The sequence below is a fragment of the Gekko japonicus genome, unplaced genomic scaffold (genome assembly GCF_001447785.1).
Source record: "Gekko japonicus isolate JY-2015 unplaced genomic scaffold, Gekko_japonicus_V1.1 scaffold269, whole genome shotgun sequence".
NCBI lineage: Eukaryota > Metazoa > Chordata > Lepidosauria > Squamata > Gekkonidae > Gekko > Gekko japonicus.
The window spans coordinates 934,110-955,457 of NW_015168659.1; the positions used below are offsets into that span (position 1 = coordinate 934,110).

Sequence of the window (21,348 nt, forward strand, 5' to 3'; positions counted from 1 at the left end):
GCAGTTTCTAAAGTCTCTGAATGTGCGCTCAAATGCTTATACACGCCTTGGTAAGTTTTTCTCAACAGATTTCAATGCTTTCGCTTCCACTCCCCCCCGTTTTTTCGCTTAAAAGTTCATGCACATGGGAGGGGCCCCTCCCCCTGCTTGTTTCACTTCTCGGTCCGTGGGGTGGGGAGCTTTCTTTTTAAATTGTCAGAGACGGTTTAATCTGACTCACGTTCATATTGGTCTTCCGACCTCACTTAGTCTCTAATTCGACCACTCAATCCCCAGTGCTTGTCCCGGTCAGCATCACTAGGTTCCATACGGACACTTGCAGGAGGGACCATCGGGGCAAAGAGGCGCCTCAATTCCCCAGCATCGCGCTGGTGAAGAGGTGACCTCTCAAAAGCCCCATGGCTAGAAGCCCTTCGCCGGGCCTCTTGGGGGGCAACGAGCCTGCATACCCCCTCCTTCCCGCTCGTGCGAGATGCGACTGCTCAGCATGCCGCCATCCACCGGAAGTATCCCTTCCATTATTATACCTATCTATCTCAGGTATCCTTCATGCTCGTTGTTATGAATTTGCTGTAAAAAAATTGCAAGCCAACAGGAACCCTGAATGCTCAAAATGAAGAAACTGATTTATAGAATGGTCTTCATCTAAAATTCTTACTGGGACATAAAGGTAAAAGACCTTTGATGCTGAAGTTTCATTTGCTCTTACAATGATCTAGGTATTGTTTCAATAGACTTTAAACAAAACAGCTGTCTGCCCAGATAACAAATATCATTTTGTATCAGACCCTACTAATTAATCAGGAAAAGAAAGGACAGACTTCAATAACTCTGTTAGTGCGGTGTCAGAAGTACGTATAACTCTAAACTCAAGGCCAAATGATGTGGTCTGAACTCCAAAAATCTCATTGACTTGTCATTTAACCTGAATTAAAGTAGACTTTCAGATGACATAAAATTAGTTGTCATGATGCTAGACATGTCCTTAGTCTGGGTGATTTTTATGTTATCTGAAACCATTTTCTTCACAAGAAAAGCCAACAAAGCTTCTACCTGCTCTGTCTTGGACAATCATTCCCGGAAAACTTTCCCAAGACTTATGTAATTATAAATAAAAGTGTTTTCCGAGATCATGAAATCATGATAGATTTGCTCTGGCAAGGTGTAGCAGTGTGTGATTAAATGGCCTAGTTTGGGATATTTTCACATATTATGGAATTGCTCGATTCAATTCTTAATGAACAAGAACACTTTCCCAACATCAAATAACCATGTCATTTTGTAACAGTCAATCAGTTTTATTACCATGTCATCATAAATGATGTCATATCATTATATCTAATAACCAAGGGCTTGCCACCATGCAGACCAAAAGTCCACAAATGTAGCCCCAGCTACATTTTGGACCTTTGTTTTACTATGTATGGTATAAAAGTTGGACGAAGAAGAAGAGGAGGAGGAGGAGGAGGAGGAGATTGGATTTATACCCCCGCCCTTCACTACCCAAAGGAGTCTCCTTCCCCTTCCCCTCCCCACAACAGACATCCTGTGAGGTAGGTGGGGCTGAGAGAGCTCTGACAGAAACTGCTCTTTTTCAAGAAAAGCTGTGCCAGAACTATGGCTTGCCCAAGGTCATCCAGCAGATGCAAGTGGAGGAGTGTGGAATCAAACTCGGTTCTCCCAGATTCGAGTCCGCGCACTTAACCACTACACCGAACTGGCTGGCTGCAAGTTGATTTCTTTGAAATGTGGTGTTGGAGAAGAGTTTTACAAATACCATGGACTGCCAAAAAGAAAAATAAGTGGGTTGTAGATCAAATCAAGCCTGAGCTCTGCCTAGAAACTAAAATGACTAAACTGAGGCTATCGTACTTTGGTCACATTATGAGATGACAAGAGTCACTAGAAAAGACCATAATGCTAGGAAAAGTTGAAGGAAAAGAGGAAGATCCAACATGAGATAGATTGATTCTATAAAGAAAGCCATGGCTCTCAGTTGAAAGACCTGAGCAAGGCCATTAATGATAGGGTGTTATGGAGGACATTAATTCATAGGGTCACCATAAGTCGGAAATGACTTGACAGCACTTAACACCCTAAGTGGGAGGGAGATACTCAGATTTACAGAAAAATCTGACCTTAAAACAAATGGCATAAAGAACTCCCCAAAATGTTAAGAGTGATATCTGTGCATGCATATGTAGACATTAAAACATGAAGTTTGGGCCATGTATTGGGTTGCCGTAAAAACCATCCTACAGCATCCTGCAACACACTGACATCACTTCTGGTTGTGCAGCTGAAAGTGGTGTGGCGGTTTTGAGTGATGCCATTTAGTTCACCCCATATTTCTCCCACCACCCTACAGAGTGGCGGTGGGAGACAGAGGCAATAGGTGGGATGTTGCCTGCCAAAGCGGGCAACCTCCCCTGCCTATCTTTATGCCGGTTCAGTGCCAACACAGATATAACTGAATTGGTCAGTCAAAAAAGAGGAGCTCATTAGACCAGACTGCCTTCAAGATCAAAGCTCTTTAGGAAAATTTGATGGTGTGTACATGACAGCATGCCCTATCCTGATATAGATCAGATTGGAAAGAGACCTCTAATAAGAAATAGCAAACTTTATTGACAAACAAGTGGACAGAAGGAACTTAATAGCATCAATTAATCAGTGGCAATTCATAAATGCAATCGTGTTCTAGTGCGGTTATTCCCTGATTTTACAGTAGTGTTCCTCTCTCCTGTAGAATTCCCTTTTGGGGAACCCAAACAGGTGTGTGTGTGTGTGTGGGTGCTAGGTGTCAGGGATGAAGAGAAAAGAGCAGCTGAAGAGACAGACAGACAGACACATAGCAGTTGATGGGGGCTGAAAACAATATTGGGTACTGAATCCTGGGGCCTATACTTAAGGGTGCTGCAAAAGATGGGAGTGAGAAGTTGCTGGGCTGCAGATAGGGTTGTCAGCCTCCAGGTGGGGCCTGGAGATTTTCCATTTTACAACTGATCTCCAGCTAATAGATATATTCAGACATATTTTGGCTTACCCTGTTGTCCTTGTATTAGAGTAGTAATGGGAGTCGGTCTGGAGGAGCAAGTGAGCCTTTTTATGACCCTTGTATACCAAATTTCTTTTTGTTTGAGGGAAGTCCTGTGATAATCTTTGGGGTCAAATTAAATTAACTTTATCTGCTAGTTTTTCTCTTCAGAAAAAAATATATTTCCTTTGCTTAGTGTTTACATGGGAAAAAAGCTAACTGCAACACAAGATTGTGGTGATATTCTGAATATTTGCTTACAGATGAATTGAGGCTCAGGGCCAGAAGATGAGTTTTTGCACTTACAAATTACTTGGGCAGGAGACTAGATTGCTCCTTTTGAAATGTTAGACATTGTATTAAGAATAACAGAAGACTTAAAGGATTTTTGTCTTTTGATGTTACAAACACTGACCATTCTTATGTGGCCAAAATCTGCAATTTTAGCAAGTTAGGATGGTTTGCTTTTGGATGAATCTTTTTTGCCCCACTTTACATTTATGTAATTTTAGTTGACCATTAAGACTCAGAGTCTGGTCCATGTTACTTCTCCCCCTTGGCCTTATGGCATCCCTTCTCTGGGTTTGAAATGTGAAGTGTCTTTTCATGTTTCTTACCCTACATTCTAGGGCATTAGGAGGCACTAGATGGCTGTAGAGGTACTGGGCTGTAACACTATCCAGATGGCTCAGAAGAACTACAAGCAGAACATAGTGGACAAAACCTCCTTCTCTTGTGTCCCCCCCAAAAAAAACCAATATTCAGAAGTTCTGCTACTTATTATGTCTAGTTTCATTTTGTTTTTATATTTTCTTACAGCCACCAGGTTCTGGATTTTTCTTTCTTCATCACCCCTAATGAACCAAAGACATCACCCATTCCTCCTTCCTCCTGAATCTATTCAGTTGAATTTGTTGGAGAACGTTCCAAAGTTGGACCACAGTTGGATGACATGTCCCCTGAAGAGCTTTGCGCTCTGCAGATAACAACCTACTTGTGATCCCTGGCCCAAAAGACATCTGGCTGTCCTCAACCAAGGCCATGGCTTTTTCAGCCCTGGCCCCTTCCTGGGGGAACTCTCTGCCAGATAGCATCCATGCCCTGCGGGACCTGATGCAGTTCCACAGAGCTTACAAGACAGAGATGTTCTGTCAGGCTTTTGGTTGAGGACAGCAATGGGTACCATCTTGTCTGGCACTCCCCTTGTCTCCCCTTTTGCCTCCTCTTCCCCCCACTTTCCCCCTCTTCTTCCTCTCTTTTCCATCTACGAGGTGGTGACACAGTCTGAAATTCAAATTATTAACACCATCTATTAAGTGTTTTAATTAATTTTAATGAATTTAAAATTGTTAGAAGATGTTTTATTATGATGTTATATATATATTGTTGTTTGTTGTTGTTCATCACTCTGAGCCCTGACTACTCAGGGATTGAGTGATTCACAAATCTAAATTACAAATAAAATGAAGCCCCCACCTGATGGGAGTGAGGTATGATACTCCAAACGACCTTTTAGGCCAGTCTGCAACACACTAGCTAGACTTGTACTTAACAGGAGTAAGGGTTCACCCGGCACATATAAATAGGATAGTCGACACAGTGAAATATATTCTAGAGAAGATATGACTTGCCAGCCATTGGTGAGGACAGGATGCTTTAGTGATGAATAAATATTTAATCAGGATCTGACTTCTATAACATTATATTCAGGATTAGCATTTTCCCTATTTCTATTGATCTCATTGGCTTTTTGCTTGGCAAAAAATAACATAACTTTTTAACAGTAAACAATATTCTAACAGCTTTGTCTTTCTGGGACAATAGGATTTGTTCATGGAACCATTTGAAGGCTGTTCCTCATTCAGCATTTATGACAGTGAAAATCCTGACATTATTGGGATTAGCTTCATTGTTAATGTGATTTTTCATCATTAGCGTTTTAATTGTAATTTCCCCCACTTCCTTATTTTATGCATGACTTTTAATGACGCATATCTGCCACAGAAACCACTGTTGGCTGAAAGCAGTAACCTTTATTTATTTATTTAAAACTCCACTCAGTAAGCACTCCTGGGATTTTGTGCACCTAAGTACATTCGTAAACCTTTCCCCCCTTAACCTGTGCAACTCTATAAATTTTTCTACAATAAAAAGGACTGATTGTTTTGTGGCTTTTCAACCCCAAGTTTCCCATTATTTTATTTTAAAAAATGAGAGTGTCATTAAGCTGCCTCAGAAATCATAGGTTGAGCCACTGAGGTATACATTTTTCAAATAAAGAAATGGCAATGGTACTGCGGTCATTTGGGGGGAGGTGGAAGGAAATACCTTGATAGCAGCAGCTGAATAAGGTCTGGGCTGAACTTCTGTTTCTCCTGTGCTTGCAGGTAGTTAACCTGGCCATGGCCAGAAGCACGAGCCTTTGGTGTGAGTCAAAGGACTCTTTGGCTGCAGTCTTGCGACTGGCACCAGTATGCTACTTTTGCATTTGGATCCTTTTGTTTACTTAAATTCTATTTTGTAAGCCACTTGTGGGTTTACTGGGGAGAGAAGCAGGGTGTTGTTGTTCAGTTGCACAGTTGAGTCTGACTCTTCGCGACTCCATGGACCACATCACGCCAGGCCCTCCTGTCTTCTGTTGTGCTCTGGAGTTTGCTTAATTTCATGTTTGTTGCATCAATAACACTGTCTAACCATCTCATCCTTTGCCGTCCCCTTCTTCTTTGACCTTCAGTCTTTCCCAGCATCAGGCTCATCTCCAGTGAGTGCTCCCTTCTCATTTGGTGGCCAAAGTATTTGAGCTTCAGCTTCAGTATCTGGCCTTCCAGGGAACAGTCAGGGTTGATTTCTTTTAGGATTGACTGATTTGATCTTCTTACAGTCCAAGGGACTCTCAAGAGTTTTCTCCAGCACCATAGTTCAAAAGAATCTATTCTTCGGTGCTCGGCCTTCTTTATAGTCCAACTCTCTCAGCCATACATGACTACTGGGAATACCATTGCTTTGACCATGCGGACTTTTGTTGGCAGGGGGATGTCTCTACTTTTTATCATGCTGTTTAGGTTCGCCATCGCTTTCCCCCCAAGGAGCAGGTGTTGTTTAATTTCATGGCTGCTGTCACAGTCTGCGGTGATCTGGGATCCCAGGAACGTGAAGTCTGTCACTACTTCCACAACTTCCCCTTCTATTTGCCAAGGAGTGATGGGGCCGGATGCCATGATCTTAGTTTTTTTGATGTTGAGCTTCAAGCCCACTTTTGCGCCCTCCTCTTTTACCCTGAGCAAGAGGCTCTTGAGATCCTCTTCACTTTCTGCCATTAGAGTGGTATCATCTGCATATCTGAGGTTGTTGATCTTTTCCCCAGCAATTTTAATTCCGGCTTGTGATTCATCCAGGCCAGCATTTCCCATGATGTACTCTGCATATAAACTGAATAAGCAAGGTGACAATATACATCCTTGTCGTACTCCTTTTCTGAAGCAGGGTAAAAAGACTCAAATCAGTAACTAAATTAATGTGAAGGGGAGCATGGGGAAAAGAAACTTATTACTCAAACCTCCATTTGTTCAGTCTATAATGCAGAACCTCAGTGATCTGTAAAAAAGGTCATTGAATTTCCACAATTTAGCAGGGAGGACCACTAAGGTCAGAGTATCTCTGAGATTTCATTCATTTTAGGGATTTTTAGGGGGGGGGGGTTCTGGTGGGAATGTGTTTTCCACTGATATCAGTGTACATGTGTTCCAAATGCAACAACCCAAATGTGTCACAAAATGATATTAATGGACAATAGAAGCTGAAACTCTCAAAAGACTCTATGCATCCTAAATGGCAACAAGCCAAAGTTTGGGGACCACCCAGTATCTGCTTATTACTGCATAATGAGATGAAAATTTCCATGCAACATCAGCAGCAAGACATCTTTTTCCTTCTGGTGAAACTCCCTAACATTGCAAAGTGTGTGGACATTCAAGCTATATAGATAACATGTGGGGCTGATAACATTGGTCTTTCCCACCTGATTGGCACCTTCTCTCCTGCTGGGGCATCAGCCAGCTCGGTTCCGCTCAGATGGCTGGAATAGTCAGATAGGTAGATCAGCTGGGTCCAATCTCAGTACATGGAAGTGGCTTCTAGAATACTCTGTGTATATGTGCAAGAGACATAAATATTTACTGCTGATACTTCTATAATCACTGAAACTGAAGGAACTGAAGAAGATCAAAGATTCAGGACCTTTGTATTTCAAAACCCAGAATACATAACAATTATACAATGTAAACCAGAGGTCTCCGACCTTTTTGTTCCTGTGGGAGCTTTTAGAATTCTGACATAGGGTGGCGGGTGCAAGCACAAAATGCTGCTGCATGAGGTGGAGCCAACCACACACCCAAATGAAAGCCAAGTGTAGGAGAGAAGAGGGGTAATTTCTAAAATACACTGGAGAAGAGGAGTGTGAGAGAGAATAAAACCAACACTGTGATGGCAGCTGCCACCAAACATTATTTAAATCTGTACAGCCAATTAGATCTCCAATGGCCAATCAAAAGCAGTGCTAGTTAAGACCCCTATCTGGCCCCACCCACTTTCACAAATCACTCGGTGGGCACCATGTAAGTTGGTGGCAGATGTCATAGCGCCCAGGGGTACAATGTTGGGGACCCCTGGTGCAAACAAAATTCTAAATCCTTTTAGCTTCAGAGAAAGGAATCCTTCTAGTTTCTCATTAAAGCCTAGGGTTGCCAGCCCCCAGGTGGGGTCTGGGGATCCCCCGCTTTTACAACTGATCTCCAGCTGACAGAGATCAGCTCCCCTGGAGAAAATGGCTGCTTTGAAAGGTGGACTCTATGGTATTGTACCATGCTGAGGCCCCTCCCCTCCCTAAACCCTCCCCTCTCCAGGACCCACCCCCAAAGTCTCCAGATATTTTCCTACCCAGACCTGACAACCCTATTAAAGCCAGACCAAATAAAAACAATGTTTATGGTAAATACCAAGCATCGGTTTGGTGTAGTGGTTAAGTGCGTGGACTCTAATCTGGGAGAACTGGGTTTGATTCCCCACTCCTCCACTTGCACCTGGCTGGATGACCTTGGGCAAGCCGTAGTTCTGATAAGAGCTGTCCTTGAAAAAGAGCAGTTTCTGTCAAGAACTCTCTCAGCCCCACCTACCTCACAGGGTGTCTGTTGTGGGGAGGGGAAGGGAAAGGAGTTTGTAAGCCGCTCTGAGACACCTTTGGGTAGTGAAGGGCGGGGTATAAATCCAATCTCTTCATCTCTTCTTCTTCTTCTTCTTCATCATAGATGTCGCTCAGCCACAAAAACTCCTGTTTTGTCATTATTGTTTGAACTTATGAATAGATAATGGTATATTGATAGATCTGAGACATCACTGTGGGACTGAAGGAAAGAAGGGTCCATTGGAAGCATTATATGCTAAATCCCAAGGCCACAACACCACACAGTGTTGTATATCCTTAAACCCTTAAACACAAGTGTGCAGGCTGCTGTCTCAGGACCAATCTCCTGGGACCATGGTCCAGTGGATAAAATGGGACTTCTGAATAGACCCGCTTAGCCCTGGTCTTTTAGTGTTGGATGATGGCCAAAGTAAGGCTCATCTTCTAAGCACAATTAAGAAAACAGATGATTCTGTTTGCAGGCATTTGAAAACTGACCCTACCTTGTATGCGATTCTTGTTTTCTTTGTAGTCGAGCCCTTCATATGATCAGGTGAGTGGGCAACAACATGGCAAATAATAAAGTACCGTGTTGGCAAATGTAAGGTGATGCACCCTGGGACAAAAAAATCCCAACTTCAGTTATAGGCTGATGGGGTCTGAACTTGCTGAGACTGCGAGGGAAGAAAATCTTGGGGTTCTAGTGGATAAGTCAATCAGAGTGTCACCCAGTGTGCTGCAGCAATGAAAAAGGCAAACTCTATGTTAGGGATTATTAGGGAAACGGAATGAAAATAAAATGGCCCCTGTAGAGACCTATGGTGTGGTCTCCTTTGGAATACTGTGTCTAGTTCTGGTCACAATATCTCAAAAAGGACAGTGCAGAGCTAGAAAAAGTACAGAGGAGGGCAACTAAGATGATTTGGGGGTTGGAGCTCCTTTCCTATGGGGAAAGGCTGAAGAGTCTGGGACTTCTCAGTTTAGAAAAGGGACAACTTAGGGGGACATGACAGAGGTCTATAAAATCATGCTTAGGCTGGAGAGAGTTGACAAAGAGAATTTTTTCTCCCTCTCTCAAAATTCTAGAACTTGAGGGCATCCAATGAAGCTGATGCGCAGTAGGTTCAGGAGGAACAAAAGGAAATACTACTTTACACAGGGAGTGATTAAAATGTTGAATTTGCTGCCGGAGGATGTAGTGATGGCCACAGGAATAAACAGCTTTAAAAGGGGAGTTGATGCTGAGGAGCTCAGGGCTGCCATGAAGGGGCTTGGAATGGATGAAGACACTTTAATTGAAATTCTGGCCACAAGGAACAACAGAGAAATCAGAGAATGTATCAGAGCATATCACGACGATTTTAAGAAAGATCTTGCCAAAGACATTGCATCAGATACATCCGGAGACTTCCAGAAAGCTTTGCTTGCCCTAGCAAAGGGAGATCGTGATGAAAATCCTCATGTGAACGATGAGTTGGCAGATAATGATGCAAGGGCCTTGTATGAAGCTGGAGAGAGAAGAAAAGGAACAGATGTTAATGTTTTCCTTAGCATCCTTACTACAAGAAGTTATGCACATCTCTGAAGAGATGCACATTTATTTGAATGATATTTGTGCAACACCAGATCAGCAGGGCAGCACACCAGCTCTCTCTCTTTAGGCCCTTAATACATCTCAGCCTGCACAAACGGCCCGCTGGAATACATCTCTGCCGCACGAATGGGCTGCCGGAACACATCTCGGCCTGTACGAAACACCGATTGGTTAATGCTGTTGTCTGTATATTGTACGCCGCCATCATTATTATTATCAACATCATCATTGGCACAGTTAATGGTTGTTGTTTGCATTTACTCTGTATTTTAATGTATTTATTGTTCTAATGTTTTAATGTTGTTAGCCGCCTTGAGCCAGCTTTGTGGCAAGGCGGGACATAAATCGAAATAATAAATAAATATAAATAAATAAATTAGATTCATGGAGGATAAGTCTATCAATGGCTACTAGCCACTAAAGCTCTGAATCCCAGAGCCAGAAGGCAACATCAGGGGAAGGTCTTGGCCTCTATGCCCTGTTGTTAGTCATCCAGTGTGAGACTGTGTGAGACAGGATGCTGGACTAGATGGACCATTGTACTGATCCAGCAGGGTTTATGTTCTTATGCACTGATGAATTGTTCTTTAAAAGGATAAGAGATGTTTTTTCAAGTTTCAAGGCTTCTGCTTGCATCAAATTCCAATTCAAACAATTCTTCTTTCATCCATTCAGAGAGGATTATTTAAAGAAATAACTTTGGTGCTCATTTATCCCATTTGATATCACTTTATGCCCACTGTTGATGCTTCACAATCATTAGGAGAAAGAATCAAAATGCTTTGGTACAAACATTCCTACATGGTCTTAATGGGCTACTTGCTGCTTGGTCCCACTGGTTTCGTAACAATGATTAGATCTCTGGGGCTAATTAAGAGCAACATGTCTGGCCTTTAGAAAACCAGAGCAAAGTGCCTCACTGAACATATATGTGCTCAGGACTTGCAGATGGAGTTCATTAGCCTTGAGCTTGAAATTACCATTTTGCCACTGCCTTTGAAATGCTAAGAAGATTAATAGGAGTGCCAGGTATGTTTCACTGACTGACGTAATGAAAAGGTATTATGTGCACTTCAGGCACCTGTTGGGAAAGGTACACAGTTTGGAATCCATTATCACTTGAACGGAGGGAGATTAAATGCACATTAGTTGTTGTGTGACGGGAAAAGGGACCATTTCTCCAGCATTGCCATGGGCTATGAGAGAAAAATAATCAGAAAGGATGAAAGTGTTCTACAAAATGGAATCAAATGAGAATTGCTTCTAGTCAAATTTTTTATAGTATTGACCACAAATAGTTACAAAGAGGATCTGGGGAATTTCAGGGGGAATACGAACATCTTGTTTACTTCATGGTGTTGGCAAGCATAATGTGATAATGTAATGTGTGACAAGGATTGCCATCACCTAACGTCCAGCTGTAGCTTCATTTCAGTATCTGACTAAAGGTATTCTGTGTACTGGGATAAAATCTCAAAAATGACAGAATGATTTCTGTCTGATTCCAAGGCAAACCATTCAACATCACAGTAATCCAAGTCTATGCCCCAACCACTGATGCAGAAGAGGCTGAAGTGGACTGGTTCTATGAAGACCTACAACACCTCATAGAACTAACACCATAAAATGATGTCCTCCTCATCATAGGGGACTGGAATGCTAAAGTAGGAAGTCAAAAGGTAACTGGAATAACAGACAAGTTTGGCCTTGGAGAACAAAATTAAGCAGGGCAAAGGTTAACAGAGTTTTGTCAAGAGAACACACTGGTCATAGCTAACACCCTTTTCCGACAACCTAAGAGGTGACTCTACACATGGACATCACCAGATGGGAAACACCGAAATCAGATTGACTATATAATTTGCAGTCAAAGATGGAGAAGCTCTATCCAGTCAGTAAAAACAAGACCTGGAGCTGACTGTGGTTCAGATCATGAGCTACTCATTGCAAAATTCAGACTTAAACTGAAGAAAATCGGGAAAACCACGAGGCCATTCAGGTTTGACCTAGATCACATCCCTGATGAATATACAGTAGAGGTGAAGAATAGATTCAAGGGTCTGGATTTGATAGATAGAGTGCCTGAAGAACTATGGACAGAGGTTCGTGACATCGTACAGGAGGCAGCAATCACCACCATACCAAAGAAAAAGAAATGCAAGAAAGCAAAATGGCTTTCTGATGAGGCTTTACAAATAGCAGAGGAAAGAAGGAAAGCGAAAGGCAAAGGCGAAAAGGAAAGATTTACCCAACTGAACGCAGATTTCCAGAGAACAGCAAGGAGAGATAAGGAGGCCTTCCTGAATGAACAGTGCAAAGTAATAGAAGAAAACAATAGAATGGGAAGGACTAGAGATCTCTTCAAGAAAATTGGAGAAATCAAGGGAGCGTTCCATGCAAAGCTGGCCATGATAAAGGACAAAAACGGTAGGGACCTAACAGAAGCAGAAGAGATTAGGAAAAGATGGCAAGAATACACAGAAGAACTATACAAGAAAGACCTCAATGTCCTTGACAAACACGACGGTATAATCACTGACCTTGAGCCAGACATCCTGGAATGTGAAGTTAAATGGGCCTTAGAAAGCATTACTAACAACAAAGCTAGTGGAGGTGATGGTATTCCAGCTGAGCTATTCAAAGTCTTAGAAGATGATGCTGTTAAAGTTCTGCACTCCATTTGCCAGCAAATTTGGAAAACGCAACAGTGGCCACAGGATTGGAAAAGATCAGTATACATTCCAATCCCAAAGAAGGGCAATGCCAAGGAATGTTCAAACTATCGCACAATTGCACTCATATCACACGCTAGCAAGGTCATGCTCAAGATCCTACAAGCTAGGCTTCAACAGTACGTGGATAGAGAACTACCAGAAGTACAAGCTGGGTTTCGAAGAGGTAGAGGAACGAGAGATCATATTGCCAACATTCGCTGGATTATGGAGAAAGCAAGAGAGTACCAGAAAAATATCTACTTCTGCTTCATTGACTATGCTAAAGCCTTTGACTGTGTGGATCACAACAAACTATGGCAGGTCCTTAAAGAGATGGGAGTACCAGACCACCTCACATGTCTCTTGAGAAACCTGTATAAGGGCCAAGAAGCGACAGTTAGAACCGGATACGGAACAACTGATTGGTTCAGCATAGGAAAAGGAGTACGACAAGGATGTATACTGTCACCTTGCTTATTTAATATATATGCAGAGTACATCATGCGAAATGCTGGCCTGGATGAATCACAAGCGGGAATTAAGATTGCTGGGGAAAAGATCAACAACCTCAGATATGCAGATGATACCACTCTAATGGCTGAAAGTGAAAAGGATCTAAAGAGCCTCTTGCTCAGAGTAAAAGAGGAGAGCGCAAAAGTGGGCTTGAAGCTCAACATCAAAAAAACTAAGATCATGGCATCCGGCCCCATCACTCCTTGGCAAATAGAAGGGGAAGTCGTGGAAGTAGTGACAGACTTCACGTTCCTGGGATCCCAGATCACCGCAGACTGTGACTGCAGCCATGAAATTAAAAGACGCCTGCTCCTTGGGAGGAAAGCGATGGCGAACCTAAACAGCATGATAAAAAGTAGAGACATCACCCTGCCAACAAAAGTCCGCATGGTCAAAGCAATGGTATTCCCAGTAGTCATGTATGGCTGCGAGAGCTGGACTATAAGGAAGGCCGAGCGCCGAAGAATAGATTCTTTTGAACTATGGTGCTGGAGAAGACTCTTGAGAGTCCCTTGGACTGCAAGAAGAACAAATCAGTCAATCCTCAAAGAAATCAACCCTGACTGTTCCCTGGAAGGCCAGATAATGAAACTGAAGCTCAAATACTTTGGCCACCAAATGAGAAGGGAGCACTCACTGGAGAAGACCCTGATGCTGGGAAAGATTGAAGGTCAAAGAAGACGGGGACGGCAAAGGATGAGATGGTTAGACAGTGTCAACATGAAATTGAGCAAACTTCAGAGGACAGCGGAAGACAGGAAGGCCTGGCATGATCTGGTCCATGGGATCGTGAAGAGTCAGACTCGACTGTGCGACTGAACAACAACAGGGAGCACTCACTGGAGAAGACACTGATGCTGGGATAGGGCTGCCAAATGCCCCTGGGGGGCGGATTTCCCCCCGCTTTCAAGCCCCGATTCCCGCTCCCGTGGAATCGAGGCCGGGGGAAAACCCACCCCAGCGTGCAACGTCACTTCCGAGTGATGCGCGCGTGCACGCAACAGATGCCGGCTGGTAGCCCCCCACTCACGGCCGATTCGCATTTGGCAACCCTATGCTGGGAAAGATTGAAGGTCAAAGAAGACGGGGCGACAAAGGATGAGATGGTTAGACAGTGTCATAGATGCAACGAATATGAAATTGAGCAAACTTCAGAGGATGGCAGAAGACAGGAAGACCTGGCGTGATCTGGTCCATGGGGTCATGAAGAGTCGGACTCAACTGTGCGACTGAACAACAACAAATCCTGTGTACAAATGTTAGTTAAGTTCTAGATATGGCCTGGCCTAAAGCTTGGATTAACTAAATATTGAGCTGGCACTGAAAACAGCAGCCAATCTTTCCTTCCCCCATAGTGCTTAGGAAGACTTACAAAATGCTCCATTTCATTAGCTGGCACTAGTAAGGACAGGAAAATGCATTGCATGTCCAGACATTTATTTTCTAGCAGTGTTAACAAAAATTATCTTGGGGATCCCCTGGAATTATATCCTCAGACTTCCCCTGTTGAAATGGATGTTTTGGATGGTGGACTCTGTGGCATTGTACCCCACTAAGGTCCCTGTCCTCCCCAAACTCTATCCCCAAATCTCCAGGAGTTTTCCAACCTGGATCTGGCAACCCTACACCACCACATCCCCTGCCAGTGACCAGGAGTGACCTGGCAGTCCTAATTGATTTCTTTTTATCCAGTTCCTCCCTGAAATTCAACAATCCATTTCTTTTCTACTTTTTAGGAATTTGGAGTCAGTCTCAAATCAATTCTGTTTTGGTCAAAGAGAAATTTGAGGAGAGGATGAGTAGAAAAGGAGGTTTGGCAATTTTTTTGAATTTCACTCTATAGATGCTCAGAGGCAGGTGATGGCTTCCTGAAACTTTCTATCCTCTTGCTAGAGCACCACTTTGTTATGTGCAACATAAAACAGAAGGGCTCTTATTGATTGAACCCCTCTTTTAAAAGAGAAAAAAAGAAAGTAAAAGAAATCAATGGCTATATCTAAAAAAGCAAATTACAGAAAAAGAATTACTTGCAAGACAGAGAATGTGGCTGTATTCAGATGTCAAATATGCTGTAATTAAACTCCCATTGGGCATGAGTAGATTTCATTACCATGCTCACACATTCCCCTCCTCTTCTTCTGAGCAGTTTGATGAAAAAACTTCCTGGCCTGATCAGTCTTCAAATGCTATAACATCTGCATATGGGCACCTTGGCAAACTGGGATTTATCTTTAGAAGATAGGATTCTGTGCCAGTTTAATGATTGGGAAGTAAGCTCCACATTGCCAAGATGTCTGTGCTAAGCTGCCGTACTCTGCTCAGGGCAGGAGGAGGAAGTTGGGAGGGGCACATGTGTGCATGGCAACAAGCTGTGGTCCTGCCTGGCTCCAGTTCAATTAGCTTCTAATTAACAGTTCAACAGCTTGTCCTGATGTTTGAATGCAGTTTCAGCGATCAGACTTCCTTTTTTTGGAGGGTGATCTTAGAGTCTTTGCCCTCCTGTGTCTAGTGCTTTCACTTCTTTTTACTTGTGCTCATAAACTCAGCATCTTCATGAGACCCATTATTCCCTCATGAAAGGAAGATACACTTCAGAAGAGTCAAAGTTTTCACAGTATCCAGCCCCTCGTTCAGGTGCAGCACACTTAAAATATTTGTCCAGCTAGAGCCTCACACAGGCTTGCCAACCTCCAGGTAGTGGCAGGAGATCTCCTGGGATTACAACTGATCTCCAGGTGACAGAGATAAGTTCATCTGGAGAAAATGGCCACTTTGGAAGGTGAACTCTATGGCATTATAACCCATTAAAGACCTTCCCATCCCAAAGCCCTGTCCTTAGGCTCCACCCCCCCAAATCTCTGTGTATTTCCCAACCTGGAGCTGGCAATTCACAGTATGATAACATCGTATTGTGCAGTGAATATCCCTAGATGTTATGGAACAAAGGACAACAATGGGACAAAAGGAGCCTTCTGCTCTTTTTGAGAGCAGACTCAAGCAATGTTCCCTCTAAGCTATGGAGTCTGGTGAGCAAAAATTCTACTTTGTGAGCTACCGACATTAAAGTTGTGAGTGAGCGTTTTGGCTACTGCATACAGTAGCTTGCTTTGGAGTCATCCTTCCTGAGCAAAGACAAAAATGTGTGAGCCGGAGTCTAAAAACCTGTGAGCTAGCTCACACTAACTCAGCTTAGAGGGAACACAGGACTCAAGTGAATTCTGGAATTACTTCTGGAGAATGGCAGTACTGCAGTTCATCACAAGTGTGTTGTTGGGGGTTGAAAAAGAACTAAAAATAGTGAGGAAGAATCAGCATGGATTCTGTAAGGGAAGATCTTGTCTCACTAACCTGTTAGAGTTCTTTGAGGGGGTGATCAAGCATGTGGACAAGGGTGACCCAATAGATGTTCTTTATCTAGACTTCCAGAAAGCTTTTGATAAAGTTCCTCATCAAAGGCTCCTAAGTAAACTCAGTGGTCATGGGATAAGAGGATAACTCCTCTTGTGGATTAAATACTGGCTAATTAACAGGAGACAGAGAGTGAGTACAAATGGGCAGTTTTCACAGTGGAGGGTACCGCAGGGCTCAGTACTTGGTCCAGTGCTTTTTAACTTGTTCATTAATGATTTGGAGTTGGGAGTAAGCAGTGAAGTGGCTAAGTTTGTGAATGACACTAAGTTGTTCAGGGTGGTGAAAACCAGGGGCAACTGTGAGGTGCTTCAGAGAGATCTGTCAAGGCTGGACAAGTGGGCATCAACTGGCAAATGAGGTTCAACACAGGCAAGTGCAAAGTAATGCATGTTGGAGCTAAAAATCCCTATAAATACCTGATGAGATCTGAACTTACAGTAGCTAACCAGGAGAGAGATCTTGGAGTCATGGTAGATAACTCACTGAAAATATCAACTCAGTGTGCGATGGCAATGAAATAGACAAATGCTATGCTGGGGATTATTAGGAAGGGAACTGAAAACAAATCAGCCAGTATTATAAGGGTGCAGCCTCATGTGGAATACTGTGTACCTCACCACACCTCAAAAAAGTTATTATAGCATTGGAAAAGGAGCAAAAAAAGGGTAACTAAAATGATTAAGGGGACAGAACACTTTCCCTATGAAGAAAAGTTAAATAGGTTAGGGCTCTTTGACTTGGAGAAATAACAACTGACTTCCGTTTGATGGCGGTGCGCTAGCAGACTCACCTCCCGGACCTCCCGGGGATGATGCTGTGCTCCAGCCGAAGGAGGGGGTGCGCAGGTTCGTCACCCCCCCAGGGACCTGGTGAAGGGACCCTGGCCATGGAACTTTCAAGAGGTTGCCTCTTCGATGGCAGAATGCCGGACAATTGAGGCGCATCTTCCTGATGCTGAGAGACCGAATGGACTTAAGTGACGCCGACCGAGGCAAGCGCAGGAGATCGAGCATCAGGAATGAAGCCGAAAGTGAGGTCGGAAGACCAATTATGAACGTGAGTCAGTTTTAAAGCGTTTTGAAAGGAAAAAGATAGCTCCCCACCCCACCCTACTGAACGGGAAAAAGGCGAGCGGGGGAGAGATGCCTCCCATGCGCATGAGCTTTTGAGCGATTGAGGGGGGGGGAGCAGAAGAAAAGGCGAAGAAAACTGTCTAGAAGTACTTACCAAAGCGAGTCTAAGCATTTAAATGCACATTCAGAGACTTTTAAAAAGTTTGCGAAAGTAAACAAGCGACAAAGATGGCAGAGAAGAAGGACAAAGAAAAAGTTGAAATCGAAAGGGACTGAGAGTCCGAAACCGGAAGTTACCAGTGAGTTGGCAATGATTATAGCAGATTCCATGCGCCCCCTGCTGGAACAGCTGAATAACTTCAAGGAACAGATGTCAACGGTGACTCAATGTATCACCTCTCAGCAAACCCAGATAAATTAGACACTGCAAATAATGAAGCAAAATTCTGAGAAGGTGAAAGAAGTGGACGCAACTACCCAAAAGGTGAAGAAAAAAGTGCAAAAATTGGAAAGGAAGCAAATTTCTAAGGAAGATCAGCTGCTGCAATTACAAATGGAAAAAGCTAACACGATTCTTTGCTTCCAGGGCATGTCGGAGAACAAGGGAGAGAATCTTAAAGAAATGATGAGTGAAATGCTGGCCCCAGTGACAGAGATGAAGGCGGAATTGTTGTGAAGCGATATGGATGTGGTCTATAGATCATAATCAGGCTATATAAAGAAAAACAATCTGCCTGGGGAAATTGTTGTAAGATTTTCGAAGAGGCATGTGAGGGATGCAATCCTGAAAGCAGTTTCTGGAGTACCCCTGAAAGTGGGAGAGGAGAGCATGTCATCAGAGTCTTAAAAGACATTCCATTTGAAATAAGACAATGGAGAAAGAAATACAAAGACCTTGTTCTTTTTCTTCAGACAAATTCAATTGGATACAGATGGCTAACTCCAGAATGTGTCACCTTCAAAATCGAGGATAAAACGATTGACTCTGTCCTGAAAGCTCGGGTACTTTTAAGGGACCAGCTGGGAGAGCCAGTGGAGGAGAAGAAAGGAGAGATGGACAGTAAGTCCAGTGGCAATCTGGACTCAGGTTCTTCCGGAAAGTATTCTCTCTCAAAGCAAGGGGCAGCAGCCCCTAAAATGCTTATAAGTTGTGGAAGAGATGTGGAAAGGAGAAGTAAAGGCTGAAGGACTCTGAATTGTGCCTTTGAGAACTGGGAAATGGGATGAATGGGGGTACTTGATTAAGACAGTTAAAGTTTAAGACTTAAAGAAAAAAGTTACTATAATTATGTGACTCAGTTTATAATGGTAGAAACGAAGTGAAGACTTGATGTAGTTAAGCGGGTGGGAGATCTCCTCTCTTGGGATTTTAGTTAGTAGTGGGTATCTTTCTTTGTCCTGTAAACGTAGTTCCCCCTTCCTTTTTTTCTGTTATAGTTTTGTAGTCTTATTAAAAAAAAACCTCCAGGGGCTCAAAAAAAAAGAGAGAAATGACAGCTGAGGGGGTGACATGATAGAGATTTACAAAATTATGCATGGGATAGAGAAGGTAGAGAAAGAAGTACTTTTCTCCCTTTCTCATAATACAAGAACTTGAAGGCACACAATGAAATCAATGAGCAGTAGGTTTAGAACAAATAAAAGGAAGTACTTCTTCTCCCAAAGAATATTTGACACATGGAATTCACTGCCGCAGGAAGTGGTGGCAGCTACAAGCATGGACAACTTCAAGGGAGATTGGATAAACATATGGAGCAGAGGTCCATCAGTGGCTATTAGTCACAAGGTATAGATGGAACGGGGCTGCGGTGACTCAGAGGTTGAGATGCTGAGCTGCAGATTGGAAGGTCTGTAGTTCAGCAGTTTGAGACCCGAGTGCCACATGTTGGAGTGAGTGCCTGTCTCTGGTCCCAGCTCCTGCCAACCTAGCAGTTTGAAAGCAAGAAATTGCAAGTAGATAAATAGGTACCGCTTAGGTGGGAAGGTAACAGTGTTCTGTGCGCCTCGGCATTTAGTCATGCTGGCCATATGACCACAGAAATGTCTTTGGACAGCGCTGGTTCTTCAGCTTGGAAGCGGAGATGAGCACTGCCCCCTAGAGTCAGATTCAACTGACTTTCAAGCAAGATAAACCTTTACCTTTTTATAGATGGAACACTATGTCCGGGGCAGAGATGCTCTGTATTCTTGGTGCTTGGGGAGCAACAGTGGGAGGGCTTCTGGAGTTCTGGCCCAACTGGTGAACCTCCTGATGACACCTGTGTTTTGGCCACTGTGTGACACATAGTGGTGAACTGGATGGGCCATTGGCCTGATCCAGCATGGGTTATGTTTTTATGTTCTAATGTGTGCCATCACTGGATCACTATGATGTACTGCTATTTTTCTATAAGGTGGGGCTCTGTAAGGAGCTACTGGTTAAGGAGATGTGCCTGTCTATGCTTCTGCTAAGTACTGGTCATTTTTAGTGATGATTTTCATAATTCAGCTCCCAAAGCCCTGGAAATCCAGAGCCCTTTTACAAAATGTCACTGTGGATATGTTTTGTTGGTGGAAAAGGTCAGTAATTACAGCCACCTGATATGTAATAATTTAAGGACTCCTCTATCCTATTTCAAGAAAATGTAATATTCCATATATAATTATAACATTTTATCAGAAGGCCATTCTAAGTTACTTCCATTTCTCAACTTACTATTCATGCACAAAAGCTATTAACTGTCTTTCAGAAGCAACTTATCTGCACATGGCTAGTAAGGAGTTACAGATGATTTTTCACCTCTCATATCAATGGCAAAAGACATGAATCCATTTAATCTGATGCCAGTTAATATAGGGGATGTTAATTATCTAAGCTTTGTCTGCTGGATTTTGCAAAGTAATGATTTAATTGCCTGATTCATCTTTTGTAGTGGTTGAAGGAGTTTCCTTCACTGCGATAACATTTGTTTCTGGATGAAACACTAAAACTTGGAGCAGAAATGAATTTACCCCCCTTTTCTTCCCATTTCTGTTCTTCAAATTTTGATGTTGGGCATTCGCCAAATATTCAACATAAATATTTAACAAGAGATTATATTTAATGTTTTACTTAAATATTTAATATTTGATAATAATTGTTCGTGTCTGATTGCATTTGATAATTGACAGGCAATTATATTTAGATTTTACAGTGTTTCCATAAAATCCTAAACTGTCACACCCTTAGAAGCATGCAACTTTACCTTGATTAGCACTATTTGAGAGCTAACATGTAGTAGTGATTAGAAAATATTGCCTTTCGTAATGATTTCACAGATAGTATAAATGCCTTGCTAGATCTGCTCAACGGTCCATCTAGTTCAGCATGCTGTTTCCCACAACGGTCAACCAGATGCCCATAGGAACCCAAAAGCTACACAACAAGTTGACAGACTGCTTCATATTCATTCAGTCATTGCATGATTGAGAGTTCTAGTATTAAGAAAGCCAAGACACATTCTCTTTGTTCTACTCTGTGATCAAAGTGGCATAGGCTAATCTGTTGGCAGGTGGTGGTGGTAAACTCAGAACTGGCTGCAAGTTTTTATTCCATCCATCACAGATAGCTTCTCAATCTGTAAACCCTGGCTAACCCTCATTCTATTCCTCCCCTAATTCCTCCCCCAATCACAATTCTCTTCCTGTACATAACTGTGTGAAGGAATTTTACATGTATCTTGAAAGTTACATTGTCAAGTAAGATTGAGATTGTTATAGTAGCTTCTAAATTGTGAGTTTATGTTGGCCTGCTAAATTTTAAATATATTATAATCCTCCTTTACGCCTCCCCCCCAACACTGTAAATC

At 42.8% G+C, this 21,348-nt stretch overlaps 1 pseudogene; it reads left to right on the top strand.

Annotated features, from left to right (window-relative positions):
• LOC107113849 overlaps positions 1-9,801 on the top strand; it is a 127,394-nt pseudogene extending 117,593 nt beyond the window's left edge.
• Positions 9,802-21,348: the final 11,547 nt, after the last annotated feature.